General features: G+C 52.1%; 1 pseudogene across 1 annotated transcript in view; it reads right to left on the bottom strand.

The window, feature by feature from the left end:
* Positions 1-5,415: 5,415 nt before the first annotated feature.
* LOC308248262 (protein SPT2 homolog) overlaps positions 5,416-25,192 on the bottom strand; it is a 61,803-nt pseudogene continuing 42,026 nt past the window's right edge. The window contains exon 2 of the transcript in view: positions 5,416-5,604. The product of the transcript in view is annotated as a protein SPT2 homolog (transcript). The remainder of the gene's footprint in view (positions 5,605-25,192) is intronic.

Genomic DNA, 25,192 nt, shown 5'->3' with positions numbered 1-25,192 from the left:
GAAGTACCTAGAAACTCCTGAGCCTCTAGTTTATAAATAATAAGCTAGACTGTTGTGATAGCAACACAAGTTTTCCCTTTGCTCACCAAGGCTGGTCTCTTAGACTAAAGAGAATAAAAATTCTTCCTAATTTTTTAGCCCAGAGTGGCTCCTTTCATAATCTGCACCTCTTCCTGTGCAATCCCAGCAGTTCTGAGAAAGGGAAACCCTAACGCTTGGGGTCCCTGGAATCTACCTGAGCCTGGTTCTAAGATTTACAAGCAATGTTCTTTTGAACACAGAACAGATTTCTCAGGGTTTTTATTTTGTAACTTGGAAAAAAAAACCCTTTTTTTTGGTTGATCCACAACCTGAGGATATTTTCTCCATTGATCTTTTAGAGAGTGGAAGGGAGGGAGGGAGCAGGAAAAAGAGAGAAAAATCAATATGAGGGAGACACATCAATTGGTTGCCTTTTGTACTCATGGGGTATCAAACCTGCAACCCAGGTACATGCCCTTGACTGGGAATAAAACCTGCAACTCTTCCCAGTGCGGGCTGACCCTCTAACCACGGAACAACACCGGTCAGGCCAAATTCTCCTATTTTATAGTGTAGTTCATTCATTGCTGACAGTCCAAGCCTCAGCACCTTGGCTCTGCCTCCAGAGAGACTGTAAGATGGGACCACGCAGCTCAGGTAAGCAGTGCACTCCAGAATTCTGGTGTTCAGCCTGCAGTATATGCTCATTAAAAGTGTTCCCTCAGGAAATGCTCACTAATGGCTACCCCATCTCTCAAATCAGAAAAAATCCTGCTGGTTGTCCTGTATCTGTGACCTGCGGTTTGCCCCATGTCCCAACACTACTTATTTTATAAAGTACATTTTCACAACTGATCTAAGGAGACATCTTTATCTTACAAAATTTACTGACAGATTTCGGTAACTTACTAAACCTTATATTCTGTTCAATTAATTCACATACAAATGAATGTGAAAAACAATGAGGAAACATTTGGTATATAAAACACTTTGGGACATGGTAGAGTGAAGCATAATAGTAATTCCTCCTCTGGAAAACCTGCTATTTGAAATTCTCTGCTATTTTTAGATAGTCCCTTGCTCTGTAAGTCAACTCTGTCATTTTTAGATGGTCTCTTATTCTGTAAAATAACTTTGCTTTTTAGCTTAAATAATAGGAAAGATAAACTTAACTGCCTGACCTTCCAAGCTAGCCATCCAACGTAAGGGGCTGATACAATGATACTGATATATACTCCTATACCAGGTGTCTGTATAGATATGATATGTACTCAAGGTTACAAGTTGTCTGTATAGATATGACAGGTGTTTGTTAGATATGATATATACTCAAGGTTACAAGCTGTCTGCAAAAAAACCTTACACAGAGACCTAGAATGATATAATAAGGGAATACTCCTTCCTGTGATTGTTCAGAATTTGACAGAGGTATTCTGCTCTGAACCTGTGCGAAATAAAGATGACTCCTAACTAATTGACCCATTATGGTGATTTGTCTAGCTCGCTGATTTATGATCCAACATTTGGAGGCCCCAGCAAGATAAGAGACAGGTGCCTACCGGCACCTGGTATCAGATGCCTGGATGGACGGCCTCGCCTGCCTGGCTACTAGGCCATGAGGATTTCTAAGGGGAGGTACCACCTGATGAAGTACCAGGGCCCTGGAGACGCTTCTTGGTGGTCTTGACAGCCAGACAAGGGACACCTGACATGCCACTACATTCTTTATGAGTCATCAGAAAGAAAGCTGCCTGAGGTGAGTGAATTCAAATTCCACCTGTTGACCTGGCAGCAAGCCTTTGGCCACCTGAGCACTTTTAGGTGCTCACTGGGCCAAGCCCAACCACTGGGGTTCGTCACCACTTCTGGCTTTCCACGTGGCCCCTCCAATTGATGATGTCGGAATTTCTGGCCGGTCCCCGGGCCCCAAACCCTTGTCCACTAGAGCAGTTCAGGCTGTCCATGTGGCCCTGCACCTTGATGACGTCACCACTTCTGGCTGGTCCCTGGGCCAAGTCCTTATCCACTTGAGCACTTTTGGCTGTCCACGTGCCCCCTCCCCCTTGATGACGTCAACACTTCCTGCTGGCCCTTGGGGCCCAAACCCTTATCCACCTGAGCACTTCTGGCTGTCCCAATGGCCCCTCCCCGTTGAGGATGGCAGCACTTCTGGCCCAACATCGGGCACCAACCCTTATCCACCTGAGCGTTTCTGGCTGTCCATGTGGCCTCTTCCCCTTGATGACGTCAGCACTTCAGGCTGGTCACCGAACCTCAAGCCCTTGTCCACCAGAGCATTTCTGGATGCTCACCTGGGCCAGACCATATCCTTGGTCACCTCAGCATTTCTGGCTGTCCACCTGGCCCCACCCCATTGATGACATAAACACTTCCTGCTGGTCCTTGGACCCCAAGCCCTTATCCACCTGAGCACTTTTGGCTGTCCCAGTGGCCCCTCCCGCTTGTTGACAGTAGCACTTCTGGGCCAACATCGGGCACCAAGCCCTTATTCACCTTAGCGTTTCTGGCTGTCCATGTGGCATCTCCCCCTTGATGACATCAGCACTTTAGGCTGGTCACCGAACCTCAATCCAATGTCTACCAGAGTACTTCTGGCTGCTCACCTGGGCCAGCACATATCCTTGGTCACCTCAGCACTTCCAGCTGTCAAACTGGCCCCTCCCCATTGATGATATGAACACTTTAAACTAGTTACCGGCCCCAACCCTAGTTCATGTGACTATTTCGCACTGTTTCCCAGGCCCTTGTTTGCTTCACCAATGAGTCACAGAGGCTGGCTACTTAGTTACTAAGAAGAGGGGTGACTTCCCAATCTCTGGAAGTTGGCTTCAGGGCTTAACACCCGAAGCCCCAGGTCACCTTGTGCTCACGGATTGCCTCTTTCCTGGTGGGAGAGTGGCAAGCAGGAAACCAACAGCACTCCTTTAAGAGAACCCTGGATGTCCATGAGGCCAGGGATCCCCCATGCTCCCCAACATGGGGGCATCTCACCCTGGAGTGACCTGTGACTATGACAGCCCTGCCTATGGGCATTGAAATCTGGGAAACAGCAGGGTTGAGGCCCTGAAAACCTTTTCCAAACTGGGAAAAAAGACCTGCCCCCGCCAATGGTCACTTAAATTTCATAGCAAACTGAGGGCCAGCTTTTTGCTGTCCTTCCGTTAGGAGAGCTACCTTCTCACTGCCTTCCAGAGTATGGACCACAGGACGTTCGGCAGTTTCCGACCTCTTGGGATCCTTCAATGTATTCTCCTGGCTCTAATAGCGTTTACACTTGACCACTTTCAGCTATTGACCTGGCAGCAAGCCCTGGTTTACCTGAAGATTTCTGGCTGTTCACTGAGACAAGCCCAACCACTTGGCCTCCTTACCACTTCTGGCTGTCCATGAGGCCCCTGCCCCTTGGTAACGTCAACACTACAGGCAGGTCCCCGGGCCACAAACCCATAACGAACTGAGCACTTCAGACTCTACACGTGGCCCCTCCCCCGTGATGATGTCAGCATTTCCTGCTGGTCCCCGGTCCCCTAGCCTTAATCCACCAGAGCAATTCCAGCTGTTCACCTGGGCCTGACCATATCCTTGGTCACCTCAGCACTTCTGACTGTCCACCTGGCGCCTCTCCATTGAGGATATGAACACTTTAAACTGGTTACCATGTCCCAACCCTTGTTCATGTGACTATTTCCCGCCGCTCCCCAGGCCCTTGTTCGCCTCATCAATGAACCACACTGACTGGCGCTTAGCTCATAAGAAAAGGGGTGAAAGTTGGCTTAAGGGCTTAACACCCACAGCCTCAGGTAATTTCTGCTCACAGACTGCCTCTTCCCCAGTGGAATTGTGGCCAGCAGTGCGCCCCCAGCACTCCTTTAAGACAACCCTGGATGTCCAGGAGGCCGGGATTCCCCATGATCCCCAACATGGGGGCATCTCACCCTGCATTGGCCTGCGACTCTGACAGCCCTGCATATGGGCTTTGAAATCCAGGAAACAGCAGTGTTGAGACCCTGAAAACCCTTTCGAAACTGGGGAAAAGACCAGCCCCCTCCATGGTCACTTAAATTTCGTAGGGAACTGAGGGCCAACTTTTTCTATATTTCTGGGGAACTGTCCTTCTGAGAGGAGAGCTACCTTCTCGCTGCCTTCCAGAGTATGGACCACAGGAAGTTCGGCAGTCTCCGACCTCTTGGGATCCTCCAATGTATTCTCCTGGCTCTATCAGCCTTTACACTTGACCACTTCCAGCTGTTGACCTGGCAGCAAGCCCTGGTCTACCTGAGGATTTCTGGCTGTTCTCTGGGACAAGCCCAACCACTCGGCCTCGATATCAATTCTGGCCGTCCACGTGACCCCTACCCTTGATGACCTCAGCAGTCTCAGGTGGTAGTAGGTCCCAAAATCTTAACCACCTGAACACCTCAGGCTGTCCATGTGCCCCTCCCCCTTGATGATGTCAGCAATTCTGGCGGGTCCCAGGGCCACTAACCCATAACCACCTGAGCACTCCAGCCTCTACACGTGGCCACTCCCTCGAGATGACGTCAGCACTTTGTGCTGGTCCCCGGTCACAAAGCCTTTACCCACCAGAGCACTTCTGGCTGTTCACCTGGGCCTGACTATATCCTTGGTCACCTCAGTCCTTATGCCTGTCCACCTAGCACATCCCCACTGATGATATGAACACTTTAAACTGGTTAACAGGTCCCAACCCTTTTTCATGTGACTATTTCCCCCTGTACCCCAGGCCCTTGTTCGCCTCACCAATGAGCCACAGTGGCTGACTCTTAGCTAGTAAGAACAGGGGTGATTTCCCAATCTCTGGAGTTGGCTTAAGGGCCTAACACCCAAAGCCACAGGTAACCTTCTGCTCACAGACTGCCTCTTTCCCAGTGGGATGGTGGCCAGCAGCGCGCCGCAGTACTCCTTTAAGACAACCCTGGGTGTCCATGAGGCCAGGGATCCCCCATGCTTCCCAACACGGGGGCATCTCACCCTGCAGTGACCTGCTACTCTGACAGTCCTGCATATGGGCTTTGAAATCCGGGAGACAGCAGTGTTGAGGCCATGAAAACCCTATATAAACTGGGAACAAAGACCTGACCCGTCCATGGTCACTTAAATTTTGTAATGAACTGAGGGCCAACTTTTTACTTAATTCCTTGGGAACTATCCTTCCGTGAGGACTGGTACCTTCCCGCTGCCTTCCAGAGTATAAACCACAGGAAGTTGGGGAGTTTCCGACCTCTTGGGATCCTCCATTGCATGCACCTGGCACCACTAGCTTTTACAATTGACCACTTCCAGCTGTTGACCTGGCAGTAACCCCTGGTCTACCTGAGGATTTCTGGCTCTTTACTGGACAAGCCCAACCACTCAGCCTCGTTTCCACTTCTGGCTGTCCATGTAGCCCCTCTCCTTGATGACGTAGGCAGTCTCATCTGGTCCTGGGCCCCAAAATCTTAACCACCAGAACACTTCAGGCTTTCCACATGTCCCCTCCCCTTTCATGAAGTCAGAACTTTTGGCCAGTACCGGGGTCCCAATCCCATAATCAACTGAGTACTACAGCCTTTCAATGAGGAACTCAACCTTTATGACGTCAGCACTTCCGGAGGGTCCCCAGGTCACAACCCATAACCATGTCAGCACTTCAGCCTCTACACATGGCCCCTCTCTCGTGATGACATCAGCACTTCCTGGTGGTCCCCGGTCCTCAAGCCTTTACCCACCAGAGCATTTCCGGCTGTTCCCCTGGGCCTGACTATTCCTTGGTCACCTGAGCCCTTCTGACTGTCCACCTGGCACCTTCCCATTGATGACATGAACACTTTAAACTGGTTACCGGGTCCCAACCCTTGTTCATGTGACTATTTCCTCCTGTTCCCCAGGCCCGTGGTCGCCTCACAAAGGAGCCAAACTGGCTGGCGCTTAGCTCATAAGAACAGGGGTTATTTCCCAATCTCTAGAAGTTGGCTTAAGGGCCTAACACCCAAAACCTCAGGTAAACTTTTGTTCACAGACTGCCTATTCCCCGGTGGGATGGTGTCCAGCAGCGCGCCCCTAGCACTCCTTTCAGACAACCCAGAGCGTCCATGAGGCCAGCGATCCCCCAAGCTCTCCAACATAGGTGCATCTCACCCTGCAGTTACCTGTGACTCTGACAGCCCTGCAAATGGGATTTGAAATATGGGAAACAACAGTGTTGAAACCCTGAAAACGCTTTCCAAACTGGGAGCAAAGGCCTAGCCCTCAATGGTCACTTAAATTTTGTAGGGAACTGAGGGCCAGCTTTTTGCTTAATTCCTGGGGAAATGTCCTTCCATGAGGAGAGCTACATTCCTGATGCCTTCCAGAGTATGGACCACAGGAAGTTCGGCAGTTTCCGACCTATTGGGATTTTCCAGTGTATTCTCCTGGCTCTACCAGACTTTACACTTGACCACTTCCAGCTGTTGACCTGGCAGCAGGCCTGGTCTACCTGAGGTTTTCTGACTGCTCACTGGTACAAGCCCAACCACTCGGTCTCGTTACCACTTCTGGCTGTCAATGTGGCCCCACCCCTTGATGACGTCAGCAGTCTCAGCTGGTCCTGGGCCCCAAAATCTTAACCACCTGAACACCTTGGGCTGTCCACGTGGAACCTCCCCCATGATGACGTCATCACTTCTGGCCAGTACCTGGACACAAACCCATAACCACCTGAGCACTACAGCCTCTACACGTGCCCCGCACCACCTCCCCCCTTAAATGACATCAGCACTTCCTATCGGTACACGATACCCAACCCTTAATCCACCAGAGCACTTCCGGCTGTTCACCTAGGCCTCACCATATCCTTGGTCACCTCAGCAATTTTGACTGTCCACCTGGCGCCTCTCCATTGATGATATGAACACTTTAAACTGGTTATTGGGTCCCAACCCTTGTTCATTTGACTATTTCCCACTGTTCCTTAGGCCCTTTTTCACCTCACCAATGAGCCACACTGGCTGGCTAGTTATCTCTTAAGAAGAGGGCTTATTTCCCAATCTCTGGAAGTTGGCTTAAGGGCCTAACACCAACAGCCCCAGGTAAACTTCTGCTCACAGACTGCCTCTTTCCCGGTGGAATGGTGGCCAGCAGTGCGCCCCCAGCACTCCTTTAAGACAACCCTTGGTTTCCATGAGGCCGGGATCTCCCATGCCCCCAAACACGGGGTCATCTCACCCTGCAGTGACTTGCGACTCTGAAAGCCCTGCATATGGGCTTTGAAATCCAGGAAACAGCAGTGTTGAGGCCCTGAAAACCCTTTCCAAACTGAGAGAAAAGACCAGCACCCTACATGGTCAGTTAAGTTCGTAGCTAACTGAGAGCCAGCTTTTTGCTTAATTCCTGGGGAATTGTCCTTCCGTGAAGAGAGCTACCTTCTCGCTGCCTTCCAGAGTATGGACCACAGGAAGTTCGGCAGTCTCCGACCTCTTGGGATCCTCCAATGTATTCTCCTGGCTCTATCAGCCTTTACACTTGACCACTTCCAGTTGTTGACCTGGCAGCAAGCCCTGGTCTACCTGAGGATTTCTGGCTGTTCTCTAGGACAAGCCCAACCACTCGGCCTCGATATCAATTCTGGCTGTCCACGTGACCCCTACCCTTGATGACCTCAGCAGTCTCAGGTGGTAGTAGGTCCCAAAATCTTAACCACCTGAACACCTCAGGCTGTCCATGTGGCCCCTCCCCCTTGATGATGTCAGCAATTCCGGCGGGTCACAGGGCCACTAACCCATAACCACCTGAGCACTCCAGCCTCTACACGTGGCCACTCCCTCGAGATGACGTCAGCACTTTGTGCTGGTCCCCGGTCACAAAGCCTTTACCCACCAGAGCACTTCTGGCTGTTCACCTGGGCCTGACTATATCCTTGGTCACCTCAGCCCTTCTGCCTGTCCACCTAGCACATCCCCATTGATGATATGAACACTTTAAACTGGTTAACAGGTCCCAACCCTTTTTCATGTGACTATTTCCCCCTGTACCCCAGGCCCTTGTTCGCCTCACCAATGAGCCACAGTGGCTGACTCTTAGCTCGTAAGAACAGGGGTGATTTCCCAATCTCTGGAGTTGACTTAAGGGCCTAACATCCAAAGCCCCAGTTAACCTTCTGCTCACAGATTGCCTATTCCCCGGTGGGACGGTGGCCAGCAGTATGCCCCCAGCAACCTTTAAGACAACCCTGGGTGTCCATGAGGCCGGGATCCCCCATGCTCCCAAACACGGGGTCAACTAACCCTGCAGTGACCTGCTACTCTGACAGCCCTGCCTATGGGCTTTGAAATCCAGGAAACAGCAGTGTTGAGGCCCTGAAAACCCTTTGCAAACTGAGAGAAAAGACCAGCACCCTACATGGTCACTTAAGTTCGTAGCTAACTGAGAGCCAGCTTTTTGCTTAATTCCTTGGGAATTGTCCTTCCGTGAGAAGAGCTACCTTCTCGCTGCCATCCAGAGTATGGACCACAGGACATTTGGCAATTTCGGAACTCTTAGGATCCTCAATGTATTCTCCTGGCTCTCCCAGCCTTTACACTTGACCACTTCCAGCTGTTGACCTGGCAACAAGGCCTGGTTTCCCTGGGGATTTCTGGCTGTTCTCTGGGACAAGCCCAACCACTCGGCCTCGTTATCACCTCTGGCTGTCCACGTGGCCCCTCCCCTTGATGACCTCAGCAGTCTCAGCTGGTTCTAGGTCCCAAAATCTTAATCAGCTGAACACCTCAGGCTGCCCACGTGGCCCCTCCCACTTGATGACATCAGCAATTCTGGCCTATACAGGGGCCACAATCCCATAATCAACCGAGCACTTAAGCCTTTCGATGTGGCCACTCCCCCTTGATTATGTCAGCACTTCCGGCAGGTGCCCGGGCCACAAACCCATAACCAACTGACCACTTCAGCCTCTAGACGTGGCCCCTCCCTCGTGATGAAGTCAGCAGTTCCTGCAGGTCCCCGGTCCCCAAGCTTTTACCGAGCAGAGCACTTCCGGCTGTTCACCTGAGCATGACCATGTCCTTGGTCACCTCAGCACTTCTAACTGTCCACATGGCATCTCCCTATTGATGATATGAACACTTTAAACTGCTTAGCGGGTTCCAACCCTTGTTCATGTGACTATTTCCCGCTGTACCAGAGGCCGTTGTTCGCCTCACTAATGAGCCACAGTGGCTGGCTATAAACTGCTAAGAACAGGGGTGATTTCCCAATCTCTGGAGTTGGCTTAAGGGCTAACACCCATAGCCCCAGGTAACCTTCTGCTCACAGATTGCCTATATCCCGGTGGGACGGTGGCCAGCAGTATGACCCCAGCACCCTTTAAGACAACCCTGGGTGTCCATGAGGCCGGGTTCCCCCATGCTCCCCATCCCGGGGTCAACTAACCCTGCAGTGACCTGCTACACTGACAGCCCTGCCTATGGGCTCTGACACCAAGAAAACAGCATTGCTGAGGCCCTGAAAACCCTTTCCAAACTGGGAACAAAGACCTGACCCCTCCATGGTCACTTAAATTTCGTAGCGAACTGAGGGCCAGATTTTTACTTAATTCCTGGGGAACTCTCCTTCCGTGAGGACAGAGACCTTCTCGCTGCATTCCAGAGTATAAACCACAGGACGTTTGGGAGTTTCCGTCCTCTTGGGATTCTCCAATGCATTCCCCTGGCTCTACCAGCCTTTACATTTGAACACTTCCAGCTGTTGGCCTGGCAGCAAGCCCTGATATACCTGAGGATTTCTGGCTATTCACCAGGACAAGCCCGACCACTCGGCCTCCTTTCCACTGGCTGTCATTGCGGCCCCTCCCCTTGATGATGTCAGATGACTAAGCTGGTTCTAGGTCCCAAAATCTTAAGCAGCTAAACACTTCAGGCTGTCTACGTGGCCCTCCTTCTTGATGACGTCAGCACTTCTGGCCTGTACCAGGGCCACAATCCCATAACCAGCTGAGCACTTCAGCCTCCCGATGTGGCCCCTTCCCCTTGATGACGTCAGCACTTTCGGCTGGTCCCCGGGCCACAAACCCATAAACACCTGAGCACCTCAGCCTCTACACGTGGCCCCTTCCCCGTGATTACGTCTGCACTTCCTGCCGGTCCCGGATCCCCAACTTTTTATCCATCACAGCACTTCCAGCTGTTCACCTGGGCCTTACCATATCCTTGGTCATCTCAGCCCTTCGGACTGCCTCCTGGCAACTCCCGATTGATGATATGAACACTTTAAACTGGTTACTGAGTCCCAACCCTTGTTCATGTGACAATTTCCTGCTGTTCCCCAGGCCCTTGGTCGCCTCACAAAGGAGCCAAACTGGCTGGCCCTAAGCTCATAAGAACAGGGGTGATTTTCCTATCTCTGGAAGTTGGCTTAAGGGCCTAACACCCACAACGTCAGGTAAACTTTTGTTCACAGACTGCCTCTTCTCCGGTGCAATGGTGTCCAGCAGCGCGCCCCCAGCACTCCTTTCAGACAACCCAGAGTGTCCAGGAGGCCAGGGATCCACCAAGCTCTCCAAAATGGGGGCATCTCACCCTGCAGTTACCTGTGACTCTGACAGCCCTGCCAATGTGATTTGAAATATGGAAAACCACAGTGTTGAAACCCTGAAAACCCTTTCCAAACTGGGAGCAAAGGCCTGGCCCTCAATGGTCACTTAAATTTTATAGGGAACTGAGGGCCAGCTTTTCCCTTAATCCCTGGGGAAATGTCCTTCCATGAGGAGAGCTACATTCCTGATGCCTTCCAGAGTATGGACCACAGGAAGTTCGGTAGTTTCCGACCTCTTGGGATCCTCCAGTGTATTCTCCTGGCTCTATCAGCCTTTTCACTTGACCACTTCCAGCTGTTGACCTGGCATCAGGCCTGGTCTACCTGAGGTTTTCTGACTGTTCACTGGGACAAGCCCAACGACTCGGTCTCGTTACCACTTCTGGCTGTCAAGGTGGCCCCTCCCCTTGATGACGTCAGCAGTCTCAGCTGGTCTTGGGCCCCAAAATCTTAACCACCTGAACACCTTGGGTTGTCCACGTGAACCTCCCCCATGATGACGTCATCACTTCTGGCCAGTACCCGGATGCAAACCCATAACCACCTGAGCACTACAGCCTCTACATGTGCCGTGCCCCCCCCACCCCTGTGAATGGCATCAGCACTTCTTATCAGTGCACGATCCCCAACCTTTAATCCACCAGAGCACTTCCGGCTGTTCACCTGGGCCTCACCATATCCTTGGTCACCTCAGCAGTTCTGTCTGTCCACGTGGCGCTTCCCCCTTGATGACATGAACACTTTAAACTGGTTATCGGGTCTCAACCCTTGTTCATTTCACTATTTCCCACTGTTCCTTAGGCTCTTGTTCACCTCACCAATGAGCCACACTGGCTGGCTACTTAACTCTTAAGAAGAGGGCTGATTTCCCAGTCTCTGGAAGTTGGCTTAAGGGCCTAACACCCACAGACCCAGGTAATCTTCTGCTCACAGTCTGCCTCTTTTATGGTGGGATGTTGGCCAGCACTTTGATCCCAGCACTCCTTTAAGATAACTCTCGGTTTCCATGAGGCCGTGATCCCCCATGACCCCAAACACGGGGTAATCTCACCCTGCAGTGACCTGCGACTCTGACAGCCCTGCATATGGGCTTTGATATCTGGGTAACAGCAGTGTTGAGGCCTTAAAAACCCTTTCCAAACTTGGAGAAAACACCAGCACCCTTCATGGTCACTTAAAATTCGTAGCGGACTGAGAGCCAGCTTTTGGCTTAATTCCTGGGGAATTGTTCTTCCGTGAGGAGAGCTAGCTTCTCGCTGCCATCCAGAATATGGACCACAGGAAGTTCGGCAGTCTCCGAACTCTTGGGATCCTCAATGTATTCTCCTGGCTCTCCCACCTTTCCATTTGACCACTTCCAGCTGTTGGCCTAGAAGCAAGCCCTGGTCTGCCTGAGGATATCTGGCTGTTCTCTGGGACAAGCCCAACCACTCGGCCTCGTTATCACCTCTGGCTGTCCACGTGGCCCCTCCCCTTGATGACCTCAGCAGTCTCAGCTGGTTCTAGGTCCCAAAATCTTAAGCAGCCGAACACAACAGGCTGTCCACGTGGCACCTCCCCCTTGATGATGTCAGCACATCTGGCCTGTACCCGGGCCACAATACCATAATCAACTGAGCACTTCAGACTTTCGATGTGGCCCCTCCCCCTTGATGATGACAACACTTCCAGCAGGTGCCCGGGCCACAAACCCATAACCAACTGAGCCGTTCAACCTCTACACGTGGCCCCTCCCTTGTGATGACTTCCTGCGGGTCCCCAGTCCCCAAGCTTTGACCCACCAGAGCACTTCCGGCTGTTCACCTGGGCCTGACTATATCCTTGGTCACCTCAGCCCTTCTGACTGTACACCTGTCATCTCCCTGTTGATGATATGAACACTTTAAACTGGTTACCGAGTCCCAACCCTTGTTCACGTGACTATTTCCCGTTGTACTGCAGGCCGTTGTTCGCCTCACCAATGAGCCACAGTGGCTGGCTATTTACTCCAAAGAACAGGGGTGATTTCCCAATCTCTGGAGTTGGCTTAAGGGCCTAACACCCACAACCTCAGGAAACCTTCTGCTCACAGACTGCCTCTTCCCCAGTGGTATGGTGGCCAGCAGCATGCCCCCAGCACTCTTTTCATACAACCCTGTGTGTCCATAAGGCCAGCGATACCCCATGCTCCCCAACTGGGTCGCATCTCCTCCTGCAGTGACCTGCGACTCTGTCAGCCCTGCTTATGGACTTTGAAATCTGGGAAACAGCAGTGTTGAGGCCCTGAAAACCCTTTCCAGATTGGGAGCAAAGACCTGCCCCCTCAATGGTCACCTAAATTTCGTAGCGAACTGAGGGCCAGCTTTTTGCTTAATTCCTGGTGTACTGTCCTTCCATGAGGACAGCTATGTTCTAGCTGCCTTCTGGGGTATGGACCACATAAAGTAGGGGAGTTTCCGAACTCTTGGGATCCTGCAATCCATTCACCTGGCATCACCAGCCTTTACAATTGACCACTTCCAGCTGTTGACCTAGCAGGAAGCCCTGGTCTACCAGAGGATTTCTGGCTCTTTACTGGGACAAGCCCAACCACTTGACCTCGTTTCCACTTCTGTCTGCCCACGTGGCTCCTCCCCCTTGATGACGTCAGCATTTCCTGGGCAATCCCCGGGCCCCAAAGATATAAACAGGTGAGCACTTCAGTCTGTACACGTAGCCCCTCCCATTGATGACATCAGCAATTCCCTCTGGTCTCCGATCCCCAATCCCTTATCCATCAGACAACTTTCGGCTGTTCAGCTGGGCCTGACCATATGCTTATTCACCTCAGCCCTTCTGACTGTGCAACAGGCACCTCCCCATTGATGATATGAACACTTTAAACTGGTTACCTGGTCCCAACCCTTGTTCATTTAGCTATTTCCCACTGTTCCCCAGGCCCTTATTCACCTCACTAATGAGCCACACTGGCTGGCTACTTATCTCTTAAGAAGAGGGGTGATTTCCCAATCTCTGCAAGTTGGCTTAAGGGCCTAACACCAACAGCCCCAGGTAAACTTCTGCTCACAGACTGCCTCTTTCCCGGTGGAATGGTGGCCAGCAGTGCGCCCCCAGCACTCCTTTAAGACAACCCTGGGTGTCCATGTGGCCGGGATCCCCCATACTCCCCAACATGAAGGCATCTCACCCTGCAGTGACCTGCGACTCTGACAGCCTGTTATATGGGTTTTGAAATTCGGAAAACAGCAGTGTTGAGGGCCTAAAAACACTTTACAAACTGGGAAAAAATCCAAGCCCCCTCCATGTTCACTTTAATTTCCTAGCGAACTGAGGGCCCAGTAAGCCCTGCATATGGACTTTGAAATCCGGGAAACAGCAGTGTTGAGGCCCTGAAAACCATTTCCAAAATGGGAGAAAAGACCAGCACCCTCCATCGTCACTTAAATTTCATAGCGAACTGAGAGCCAGCTTGTTTCTTAATTCCTGGGGAACTGTCCTTCTGTGAGGTGAATACGAATGTATTCTCCTGGCTCTACCAGCCTTTACACTTGACCACTTCCAGCTGTTGACCTGGCAGCAAGCCCTGGTCTACCTAAAGATTTCTGGATGTTTTCTAGGCCAAGCCCAACACCTCCGCCTCATTATCACTTCTGGCTGTCCACGTGGCCCCTCCCCTTGATGACCTCAGCAGTCTCAGCTGGTACTAGGCCCCAAAATCTAAACCAACAGAACACCTCAGGCTGTCCACCTGGCCCCTCCCCCTTGATGACGTAAGCACTTCCGGCAGTTACCTGGGCTACAAACCCATAACCACCTGAGCACTTCAGCCTCTAAACGTGGCCCCTCCCATGTGATGATGTCAGCACTTCCCTCTAGACCCTGGTCCCCAAGCCTTTACCCACCAGAGTACTTCCGGCTATTCACCTGGGTCTGACTATATCCTTGGTCACCTCAGCCCCTCTCATTGTCCACCAGGCACCTCCCCATTGATGACATGAACACTTTAAACTGGTTACCATGTCCCATCCCTTGTTCATGTGACTATTTCCCCCTGTACTCCAGGCCCTTGTTCGCCTCACCAATGAGCCACAGTGGCTGGCTCTTATTTCCTAAGAACAGGGGAGACCTCCCAATCTCTGGATTTGGCTTAAGGGCCTAACACCCAAAGCCCCAGGAAACCTGCTCACAGACTGCCTCTTCCCCGGAGGGATGGTAGCCAGCAGCGAGCCGCAGTACTCCTTTAAGTCAACCCTGGGTGTCCATGAGACCAGGCATCCGCCATGCTCCCCAACACGGGGGCATCTCACCCTGCAGTGACCCGCGACTCTGACAGCCCTGCTTATGGACTTTGAAATCTGGGAAACAGCAGTGTTGAGGCCCTGAAAACCCTTTACAAACTGGGAGCAAATACCTGACCCCTAAATGGTCATTTAAATTTTGTAGCAAACTGAGGGCCAGCTTTTTACTTAATTCCTGGGGAACTGTTCTTCCGTGAGGACAGGTACCTTCTCTCTGCCTTCCAGAGTATAAACCACAGGAAGTTGGGGAGTATCCGACCTCTTGTATCCTCCAATGCATTCCCTTCGCTCTACCAGCCTTTATACTTGACCACTTCCAGTTGTTGACCTAGGAGGAAGCCCTGGCCTACCTGAGGATTTCTGGTTGTTCATTGGGACAAGCACAACCACTCAGCCTCGTTTCCACATCTGGCTGCCCACATGGCCCGCACCCTTGATGACGTCAGCAGTCTCAGCTGGTCCTAGGCCCCAAAATCTTAAACACCTGAACACGTAGGGGTGTCCACGTGGCCCCTCCTCCTTGATGACATCAGCACTTCCAGCGGGTCCCTGGGCCCCAAATCAATAATCACCTGAGCACTTCAGCCTCTACACGTGGCCCCTCCCCCGTGATAACCTCAGCACTTCCTGCCGGTCTCTGGTCCCCAAGCCTTTACCCACCAGAGCACTTCCGGCTGTTCACATGGGCCTGAAAATATCTTGATGACCCCAGCCCTTCTCACTGTCCACCAGGCACCTCCCCATTGATGATATGAACACTTTAAACTGGTTACCATGTCCCATCCCTTGTTCATGTGACTATTTCCCCCTGTACTCCAGGCCCTTGTTCGCCTCACCAATGAGCCACACTGGCTGGCTCTTAGCTCCTAAGAACAGGGGTGATTTCCCAATCTCTGGATTTGGCTTAAGGGCCTAACACCCAAAGCCCCAGGTAACCTTCTGCTCACAGACTGCCTCTTCCCCGGTGGGATGGTGGCCAGCAGCGAGCCTCAGTACTCCTTTACGTCAACCATGGGTGTCCTTGAGGCCAGCCATCCCCCATGCTCCCCAACATGGGGGCATCTCACCATGCAGTGACCTGTGACTCTCAAAGCCCTGCATATGGGCTTTGAAATCTGGGAAACAGCAGTGTTGAGGCCCTGAAAACCCTTTCCAAACTGGGAGCAACGACCTGACCCCTCCATGGTCATTTAAATTTTGTAGGGAACTGAGGGCCAGCTTTTTAATTAATTCCTGGGGAACTCTCCTTCCATGAGGACAGTTACCTTCTCGCTGCCTTCCAGAGTATAACCTCAGGAAGTAGGGAGTTTCCGACCTCTTGGAATCCTCCATTGCATGCACCTGGCACCACCAGCCTTTACAATTGACCACTTCCAGTTGTATAACTGACAGAAAGCCCTGGTCTACCTGTAGATTTCTGGCTCTTTACTGGGACAAGCCGAAGCACTCAACCTCGTTTCCACTTCTGGCTGTCCACGTGGCCCCTCTCCTTGAGGACGTCAGCAGTCTCATCTGTTACTGGGCCTCAAAACCTTAACCAACAGAACACTTCAGGCTGTCCACGTGACCCCTCCCCCTTGATGACATCAGCATTTCCGGGCAATCCCCGGGCCCCAAAATATAACCACGTGAGCACTTGAGTCTGTACACGTGGCCTCTACACAGTGATGACATCAGCAATTCCCTCCGGTCCCTGATCTCCAATCCCTTATCCACCAGACAACTTCTGGCTGTTCACTTGGGTCTGACCATATCCTTGGTCACCTCAGTTCTTCTGACTGTCCACCTGGAACCTCCTCATTGATGATATGAACACTTTAAACTGGATACCGGGTCCCAACCCTTGTTCATGTCAAGATTTACCCCTTTACCCCAGGCCCTTGTTCGCCTCACCAATGAGCCACAGTGGCTGGCTTTTAGCTCCTAAGACCAGAGGTGATTTCCCAATCTCTGGGGTTGGCTTAAGGGCCTAAACACCCACAACTCCAGGTAACCTTCTGCTCGCAAACTGCCTCTTCCCCGGAGAAATGGTGGCCAGCAGTGCGCCCCCAGCACTCCTTTAAGATAACCCTGGGTGTCCATGTGGCCGGGATCCCCCATGCTCCCCAACATGGGGGCATCTCACCCTGCAGTGACCTGCGACTCTGACAGCCCTTTATATGGGTTTTGAAATCCAGGAAACAGCAGTGTTGAGGCCCTGAAAACACTTTCCAAACTGGGAGAAAAGACCAGCCCCCTCATGTTCACTTTAATTTCGTAGCTAACTGAGGGCTTGGTAAGCCCTGCATATGGACTTGAAATCCGGGAAACAGCAGTGTTGAGGCCCTGAAAACCATTTCCAAAATGGGAGAAAAGACCAGCACCCTCCATCGTCACTTAAATTTCATAGCGAACTGAGAGCCAGCTTTTTTCTTAATTCCTGGGGAACTGTCCTTCCATGAGGAGATTACGAATATATTCTCCTGGCTCTACCAGCCTTTACAATTGACCACTTCCAGCTGTTGACCTGGCAGCAAGACCTGGTCTACCTAAGGATTTCTGGATGCTCTCTTGGCCAGGCCAACCACTCCGCCTCATTATCACTTCTGGCTGTCCACATGGCCCCTCCCCTTGATGACCTCAGCAGTCTCAGCTGGTACTAGGCCCCAAAATCTAAACCACCAGAACACCTCAGGCTGTCCACGTGGCCCCTCCCCCTTTATGACATCAGCACTTCTGTCCAGTACCCAGGCTCCAATCCAATAACCACCTGAGCACTTCAGCCTCTCGGTGTGGCCCCTACCCCAGGGAGGACGTCAGCACATCCAGCGGGTCCCCGGGCCAAAAACCCATAACCACTTGAGCACTTCAGCCTCTAAACGTGGCCCCTCCCATGTGATGATGTCAGCACTTCCCTCTAGACCCTGGTCCCCAAGCCTTTACCCACCAGAGTACTTCCAGCTATTCACCTGGGTCTGACTATATCCTTGGTCACCTCAGCCCTTATGACTGTCCACCTGCCACCTCCCCACTGATGATATGAATACTTTAAACTGGTTACCGGGTCCCAACCCTTGTTCATGTGACTATTTCCCCCTGTACCGCAGGCCCTTGTTCGCCTTACCACTGAGCCACACTGGCTGGCTCTTAGCTCTTAAGAGCAGGGGTGATTTCCCAATCTCTGGAGTTGGCTTAAGGGCCTAACACCCAAATCCACAGGTAACCTTCTCCTCTCAGACTGCCACTTCCCCGGTGGGATGGTGGCCAGCAGTGGGCCCTCAGCACTCCTTTAAGACAACTCTGGGTGTCCATGAGACCAGGGATCCCCCATGCTCCCCAACATGGGGACTTCTCACCCTGCAGTGACCTGCAACTCTGACAGCCCTGCATATGGGCTTTGAAATCTCCTAAACAGCAGTGTTGTGGCCCTGAAAACCCTTTACAAACTGGGAGCAAATACCTGACCCCTAAATGGTCACTTAAATTTTGTAGCAAACTGAGGGCCAGCTTTTTACTTAATTCCTGGGGAACTGTTCTTCCGTGAGGACAGGTACCTTCTCTCTGCCTTCCAAAGTATAAACCACAGGAAGTTGGGGAGTATCCGACCTATTGTATCCTCCAATGCATTCCCTTCGCTCTACCAGCCTTTACACTTGACCACTTCCAGTTGTTGACCTAGGAGGAAGCCCTGGCCTACCTGAGGATTTCTGGTTGTTCACTGGGACAAGCCCAACCAATCGGCCTTGTTACCACTTCTGGCTGTCCACATGGCCCGCCCCTTGATGACGTCAGCAGTCTCAGATGGTCCAAGGCCCCAAAATCTTAACCACCTGAACACGTAGGGGTGTCCACGTGGCCCCTCCTCCTTGATGACATCAGCACTTCCAGCGGGTCCCCGGGCCCCAAATCAATAATCACCTGAGCACTTCAGCCTCTACACGTGGCCCCTGCCCCGTAGACACGTCAGCACTTCCTGCCGGTCCCTGGTCCCCAAGCCTTTATCCACCAGAGCACTTTCGGCTGTTCACCTGGGCCTGACCATATCCTTAGTCACCTCAGCTCTTCTGACTGTCCACCTGGCACCTCCCCATTGATGATATAAACACTTTAAACTGGTTACCTTGTCCCAACCCTTGTTCATGTGACTATTTCCCGCTGTTCCCCAGGCCCTTATCTGCCTCTCCAATGAACCACACTGGCTGGCGCTTAGCTCATAAGAAAAGGGGTGATTTACCGATCTCTGGAAGTTGGCTTAACACCCACAGCCTCAGGAAAACTTCTGCTCACAGACTGCCTCTTCCCCAGTGGTATGGTGGCCAGCATCGTGCCCCCAGCACTCTTTTCATACAACCCTGTGTGTCCATAAGGCCAGCGATACCCCATGCTCCCTAACTGAGGCGCATCTCACCCTGCAGTGACCAGCGACTCTGACAACCCTGCTTATGGACTTTGAAATCTGAGAAACAGCAGTGTTGAGGCCCCGAAAACCCTTTCCAAATTGGAAACAAAGACCTGCCCCCTCAATGGTCACCTAAATTTCGTAGCGAACTGAGGGCCAGCTTTTTGCTTAATTCCTGGTGTACTGTCCTTCCATGAGGACCACTATGTTCTAGCTGCCTTCCAGGGTATGGACCACAGAAAGTAGGGGAGTTTCCGAACTTTTGGGATCCTCCAATCCATTCACCTGGCATCACCAGCCTTTACAGTTGACCACGTCCAGCGGTTGACCCAGCAGGAAGCCCTGGTCTACCTGAGGATTTTTGGCTCTTTACTGGGACAAGCCGAACCACTCGACCTCATTATCACTTCTGGCTTTTCACGTGGCCCCTCCCCTTGACGACCTCAGCAGTCTCAGGTGGACATAGGCCCTAAAATCTCAACCACCAGAACACCTCAGGCTGTCCACCTGGCCCCTCCCCCTTGATGATGTAAGCACTTCCGGCAGTTACCTGGGCCACAAACCCATAACCACCTGAGAACTTCAGCCTCTAAATGTGGCCCCTCCCTCGTGATGACATAAGCACTTCCTGCTGGACCCCGGTCCCCAAGCCTTTACCCACCAGAGCACTTCCGGCTGTTCACCTGAGCCTGACTATATCCTTGGTCACCTCAGCCCTTCTCACTGTCCACCAGGCACCTCCCCATTGATTATATGAACACTTTAAACTGGTTACCATGTCCCATCCCTTGTTCACTCCTTTAAGACAACCCATATGGCCGGGATCCCCCATGCTTCCCAACATGGGGGCATCTCACCCTGCAGTGACCTGCGACTCTGACAGCCCTTTATATGGGTTTTGAAATCCAGGAAACAACAGTGTTGATGCCCTGAAAACACTTTCCAAACAGGGAAAAAAGACCAGCCCCCTCCATGTTCACTTTAATTTCGTAGCGAACTGAGGGCACGGTAAGCCCTGCATATGGACTTGAAATCCGGGAAACAGCAGTGTTGAGGCCCTGAAAACCATTTCCAAAATGGGAGAAAAGACCAGCACCCTCCATCATCAATTAAATTTCATAGCGAACTGAGAGCCAGCTTGTTTCTTAATTCCTGGGGAACTGTCCTTCCGTGAGGAGAGTACGAATATATTCTCCTGGCTCTACCAGCCTTTACACTTGACCACTTCCAGCTGTTGACCTGGCAGCAAGACCTGGTCTACCTAAGGATTTCTGGATGTTCTCTGGGCCAAGCCCAACCACTCTGCCTCATTATCACTTCTGGCTGTCCACGTGGCCCCTCCCCTTGATGACCTCAGCAGTCTCAGCTGGTACTAGGCCCCAAAATCTAAATCATCAGAACACCTCAGGCTCTCCACGTGGCCCCTCCCCCTTGATGAGGTAAGCACTTCCGGCAGTTACCTGGGCCACAAACCCATAACCACCTGAGCACTTCAGCCTCTAAATGTGGCCCCTCCCTCGTAATTATGTCAGCACTTCCCTCTAGACCCCGGTCCCCAAGCCTTTACCCACCAGAGCACTTCCGGCTGTTCACCTGGGCCTGACTATATCCTTGGTCACCTCAGCCCTTCTCACTGTCCACCAGGCACCTCCCCATTGATGATATGAACACTTTAAACTGGTTACCATGTCCCATCCCTTGTTCATGTGAATATTTCCCCCTGTACTCCAGGCCCTTGTTCGCCTCACCAATGAGCCACAGTGGCTGGCTCTTAGCTCCTAAGAACAGGGGTGATTTCCCAATCTCTGGATTTGGCTTAAGGGCCTAACACCCAAAGCCCCAGGTAACCTTCTGCTCACAGACTGCCTCTTCCCCGGTGGGATGGTGGCCAGCAGCGAGCCACAGTACTCCTTTAAGTCAACCCTGGGTGTCCATGAGGCCAGCCATCCCCCATGCTCCCCAACACGGGGGCATCTCACCCTGCAGTGACCCGCGACTCTGACAGCCCTGCTTATGGACTTTGAAATCTGGGAAACAGCAGTGTTGAGGCCCTGAAAACCCTTCCCAAACTGGGAGCAACGACCTGACCCCTCCATAGTCATTTAAATTTTGTAGGGAACTGAGGGCCAGCTTTTTAATTAATTCCTGGGGAACTCTCCTTCCATGAGGACAGGTACCTTCTAACTGCGGTCCAGAGTATGGACCACAGGAAGTTCGGGAGTTCTGACCTCTTGGGATTCTCCAATGCATTCACCTGGCTCTGTGAGCCTTTACACTTAACCACTGCCAGCTGTTGACCATGCAGGAAGCCCTGGTCTGCCTGAGGATTTCTGGCTGTTCCTAGGACAAGCCCAAACACTGGGCCTCGTTACCACTTCTGGCTGTCCACGTGTCCCCTCCCCTTGATGATGTCAAAAGTCTCAGCATGTCCTGGGCCCCAAATTATTAACCTGCGACTCTGACAGCCCTTTATATGGGTTTTGAAATCTGGGAAACAGCAATGTTGTGGCCCTGAAAACCCATTCCAAACTGGGAGCAAAGACCTTACCTGTGCATGGTCACTTAAATTTCATAGCGAACTGAGGGCCGGCTTTTTGCTTACTTCCTGGGGAATGTCCTTCTTACAGGACTGGTACCTTCTAACTGAGGTCCAGAGTATGGACCACAGGAAGTTCGCGAGTTTCTGAACTCTTGGAATCCTCCAATGCATTCACCTGGGCCGGTGGGTGTTAGGCCTCCAATTCATTCACCTGGCTCTTCCAGCCTTTACACTTGACCACTTCCAGCTGTTGGCCTGGCAGAAAGCCCTGGTCAACCTGAGGATTTCTGGCTGTACCCTGGGACAATCCCAAGCACTTGGACTCATTACAACTTCTGGCAGTCCATGTGGCCCCTCCATGTCGAAGAAGTCAGCACTCCCTGCCGTTACCCGGGCCCCAAACCCTTACCCACCATAGCACTTTAGGCTGTCCATGTGGCCCCTCCCCCATGATAACTTCAGCACTTCTGGCAGGTTCCCGGTCCAAAAGCCCTCATCCAATAGAGCACCTCCTGCTGTTCACCTAGGCCAGACCATATCCTTGGTCACCTCAGCACTTCCGACTCTCCACCTTGCCCCTCCCCATTGATGATATGAACATTTTAAACTGGATACCGGGTTCCAACCCTTGTTCATGTGAATATTTCCCACTGTTCCCCAGGCCGTTGTTCGCCTCACCAATGAGCCACACTGGCTGGCTACTTATCTCCTAAGAAGAGGGGTGACTTCCCAATCTCTGGAAGTCAGCTTAAGGACCTCACACCCACAGCCCCAGTTCACCTTCTGCTCACAGACTACCTCTTCCCCGGTGGGAGGGTGGCAAGCAGGGAGCCTCCAGCACTCCTTTGAGACAACACTGGGCATGCATGAGGCCAGGGATCACACATGCTGCCCAAAATGGGGGCATCTCACCCTGGAGTGACCCGCACCTCTGAAAGCCCTGCCTATGGGCTTTGAAATCCCGGAAACAGCAGTGTTGATGCTCTGAAAACCCTTGCCTTATGGGGAGCAAAGACCTGCCCCCACCATGGTCACTTAAATTTCGAAACGAACTGAGGGCCAGCTTTTTGCTTAATTCCTAGGGAACTTCAATTGGAGAGGACAGGTACCTTCTCGCGGACTTCCAGAGTAAGGACCACTGGAAGATGGGGACTTTCGGAACTCTTGGAAACTCTAATGCATTCACCTAGCTCTAGCAGCCTTACATTTGAGCAGTTCCAGCTGTTGACCTGGCAGCAAGCCCTGGTGTACCTCAGGATTTCTGGCTGTTCACTGGGACAAGCCCAACCACTCGGACTCGTTACCACTTCTGGCTGTCCACGTGGCCCCTCCCCTTCATGACGTCACAGTCTCACCTGGTCCTGGGCCCCAAAATCTTAACAACATGAAACTTCGGGCTTTCCACGTGGCCCCTCCCCCTTGATGACGTCAGCACTCCCTGCTGGTCCCCGGTCCCCAAGCCATTATCCACCAGAGCACCTCCAGCTGTTCACCTGGCCCAGACCATATCCTTGGTCACCTCAGCACTTCCGACTCTCCATCAGGCGCCTCCCCATTGACTATATGAACACTTTAAACTGGTTACCGGGTCCCAATCCTTGTTCATGTGACTATTTCCCGCTGTTCCCCAGGCCCTTTTTGGCCTCAACAATGAGCCACACTGGCTGGCTACTTAGCTCCTGAAAAGAGGGGTGATTTCCCTATCTCTGGAAGTTGGCTTAAGGGCCTAAAACCCACAGCCCCAGGTAACCTTCTGCTCACAGACTGCCTATTCCTCGGTTTGATTGTGGCCAGCAGAGCACCACCAGTACTCTTTTAATACAACCCTTGGCATACATGAGGCCAGGGATCCCCCAAATTCACCAACATGGGGACATCTCACCCTGCAGTGACCTACGACTCTGACAGCCCTGCATATAGACTTTGAAATCCGGGAAACAATAGTGTTGAGGCCCTGAAAACCCTTTCCAAACTGGGAGCAAAGACCTTACCTGTTCATGGTCATTTAAATTTTGTAGCGAACTGAGGGCCGGCTTTTTGCTTACTTTCTGAGGAATGTCCTTCTTAGAGGACTGGTACCTTCTAACTGAGGTCCAGAGTATGGACCACAGGAAGTTCAGGATTTTCTGACCTCTTGGAATCCTCCAATGCATTCACCTGGGCCGGGGGGTGTTAGGCCTCCAATGCATTCACCTGGCTCTACCAGCCTTTACACTTGACCACTTCCAGCTATTGGCCTGGCAGCAAGCCCAGGTCTACCTGAGGATTTCTGGCTGTTCACTGGGACAATCCCAAGCACTCGGACTCATTACAACTTCTGGCAGTCCACGTGGCCCCTCCACGTCGAAGAAGTCAGCACTCCCTGCCGTTACCCAGGCCCCAAACCCTTACCCACCATAGCACTTCAGGCTGTCCATGTGGCCCCACCCCATGATGACTTCAGCACTTCTGGCAGGTCCCCGGTCCAAAAGCCCTTATCCAATAGAGCACTTCCTGCTGTTCACCTGGGCCAGACCATATCCTTAGTCACCTCAGCACTTCCGACTCTCCACCTTGCCCCTCCCCATTGATGATATGAACACTTTAAACTGGTTACCGGGTTCCAACCCTTGATAATGTGACTATTTCCCACTGTTCCCCAGGCCCTTTTCTGCCTCACCAATGAGCCACACAGGCTGGCTACTTATCTCCTAAGAAGAGGGGTGACTTCCCAATCTCTGGAAGTCGGCTTACAGACCTCACACCCACAGCCCCAGGTAAACTCTGCTCACAGACTACCTCTTCCTCGGTGGGAGAGTGGCAAGCAGGGAGCCTCCAGCACTCCTTTGAGACAACACTGGGCGTGCATGAGGCCAGGGATTCCCCATGTTGGCCAACATCGGGGCATCTCACCCTGCAGTGACCTAAGACTCTGACAGCCCTGCATATGGTCTTTGAAATCTGGGGAACAGCAGTGTTGAGGCCCTGAAAACCCTTTCCAAACTGGTAGCAAAGACCTGCCCCCTAAATTTCAAAACGAACTGAGGGCCAGCTTTTTGCTTAATTCCTGGGGAACGTCCTTCCGAGAGGACAGGTACCTACTCAATGCCGTCCAGAATAAGGACCACAGGAAGAAGGGGACTTTTCGAACTCTTGGAAACTCTAATGCATTCACCTAGCTCTACCAGCCTTACATTTTAGCAGTTCCAGCTATTGACCTGGCAGCAAGCCCTTGTGTACCTCAGGATTTCTGACTGTTCACTGGGACAAGCCCAACCACTCAGACTGGTTACCACTTCTGGCTGTCCACGTGGCCCCTCCCCTTCATGATGTCAGCAGTCTCAGGTGGTCCCTGGCATTAAATCTTAACCACCTGAACACTTTGGGCTGTCCACATGGCCTCTCCCC

This window comes from Plecotus auritus (genome assembly GCF_963455305.1).
Source record: "Plecotus auritus genome assembly, chromosome: 5".
NCBI classification, from domain to species: Eukaryota; Metazoa; Chordata; class Mammalia; order Chiroptera; family Vespertilionidae; genus Plecotus; species Plecotus auritus.
The sequence above is the reverse complement of the archived record's forward strand: the minus strand, read 5'-3'. Positions and strand labels throughout refer to the sequence as shown.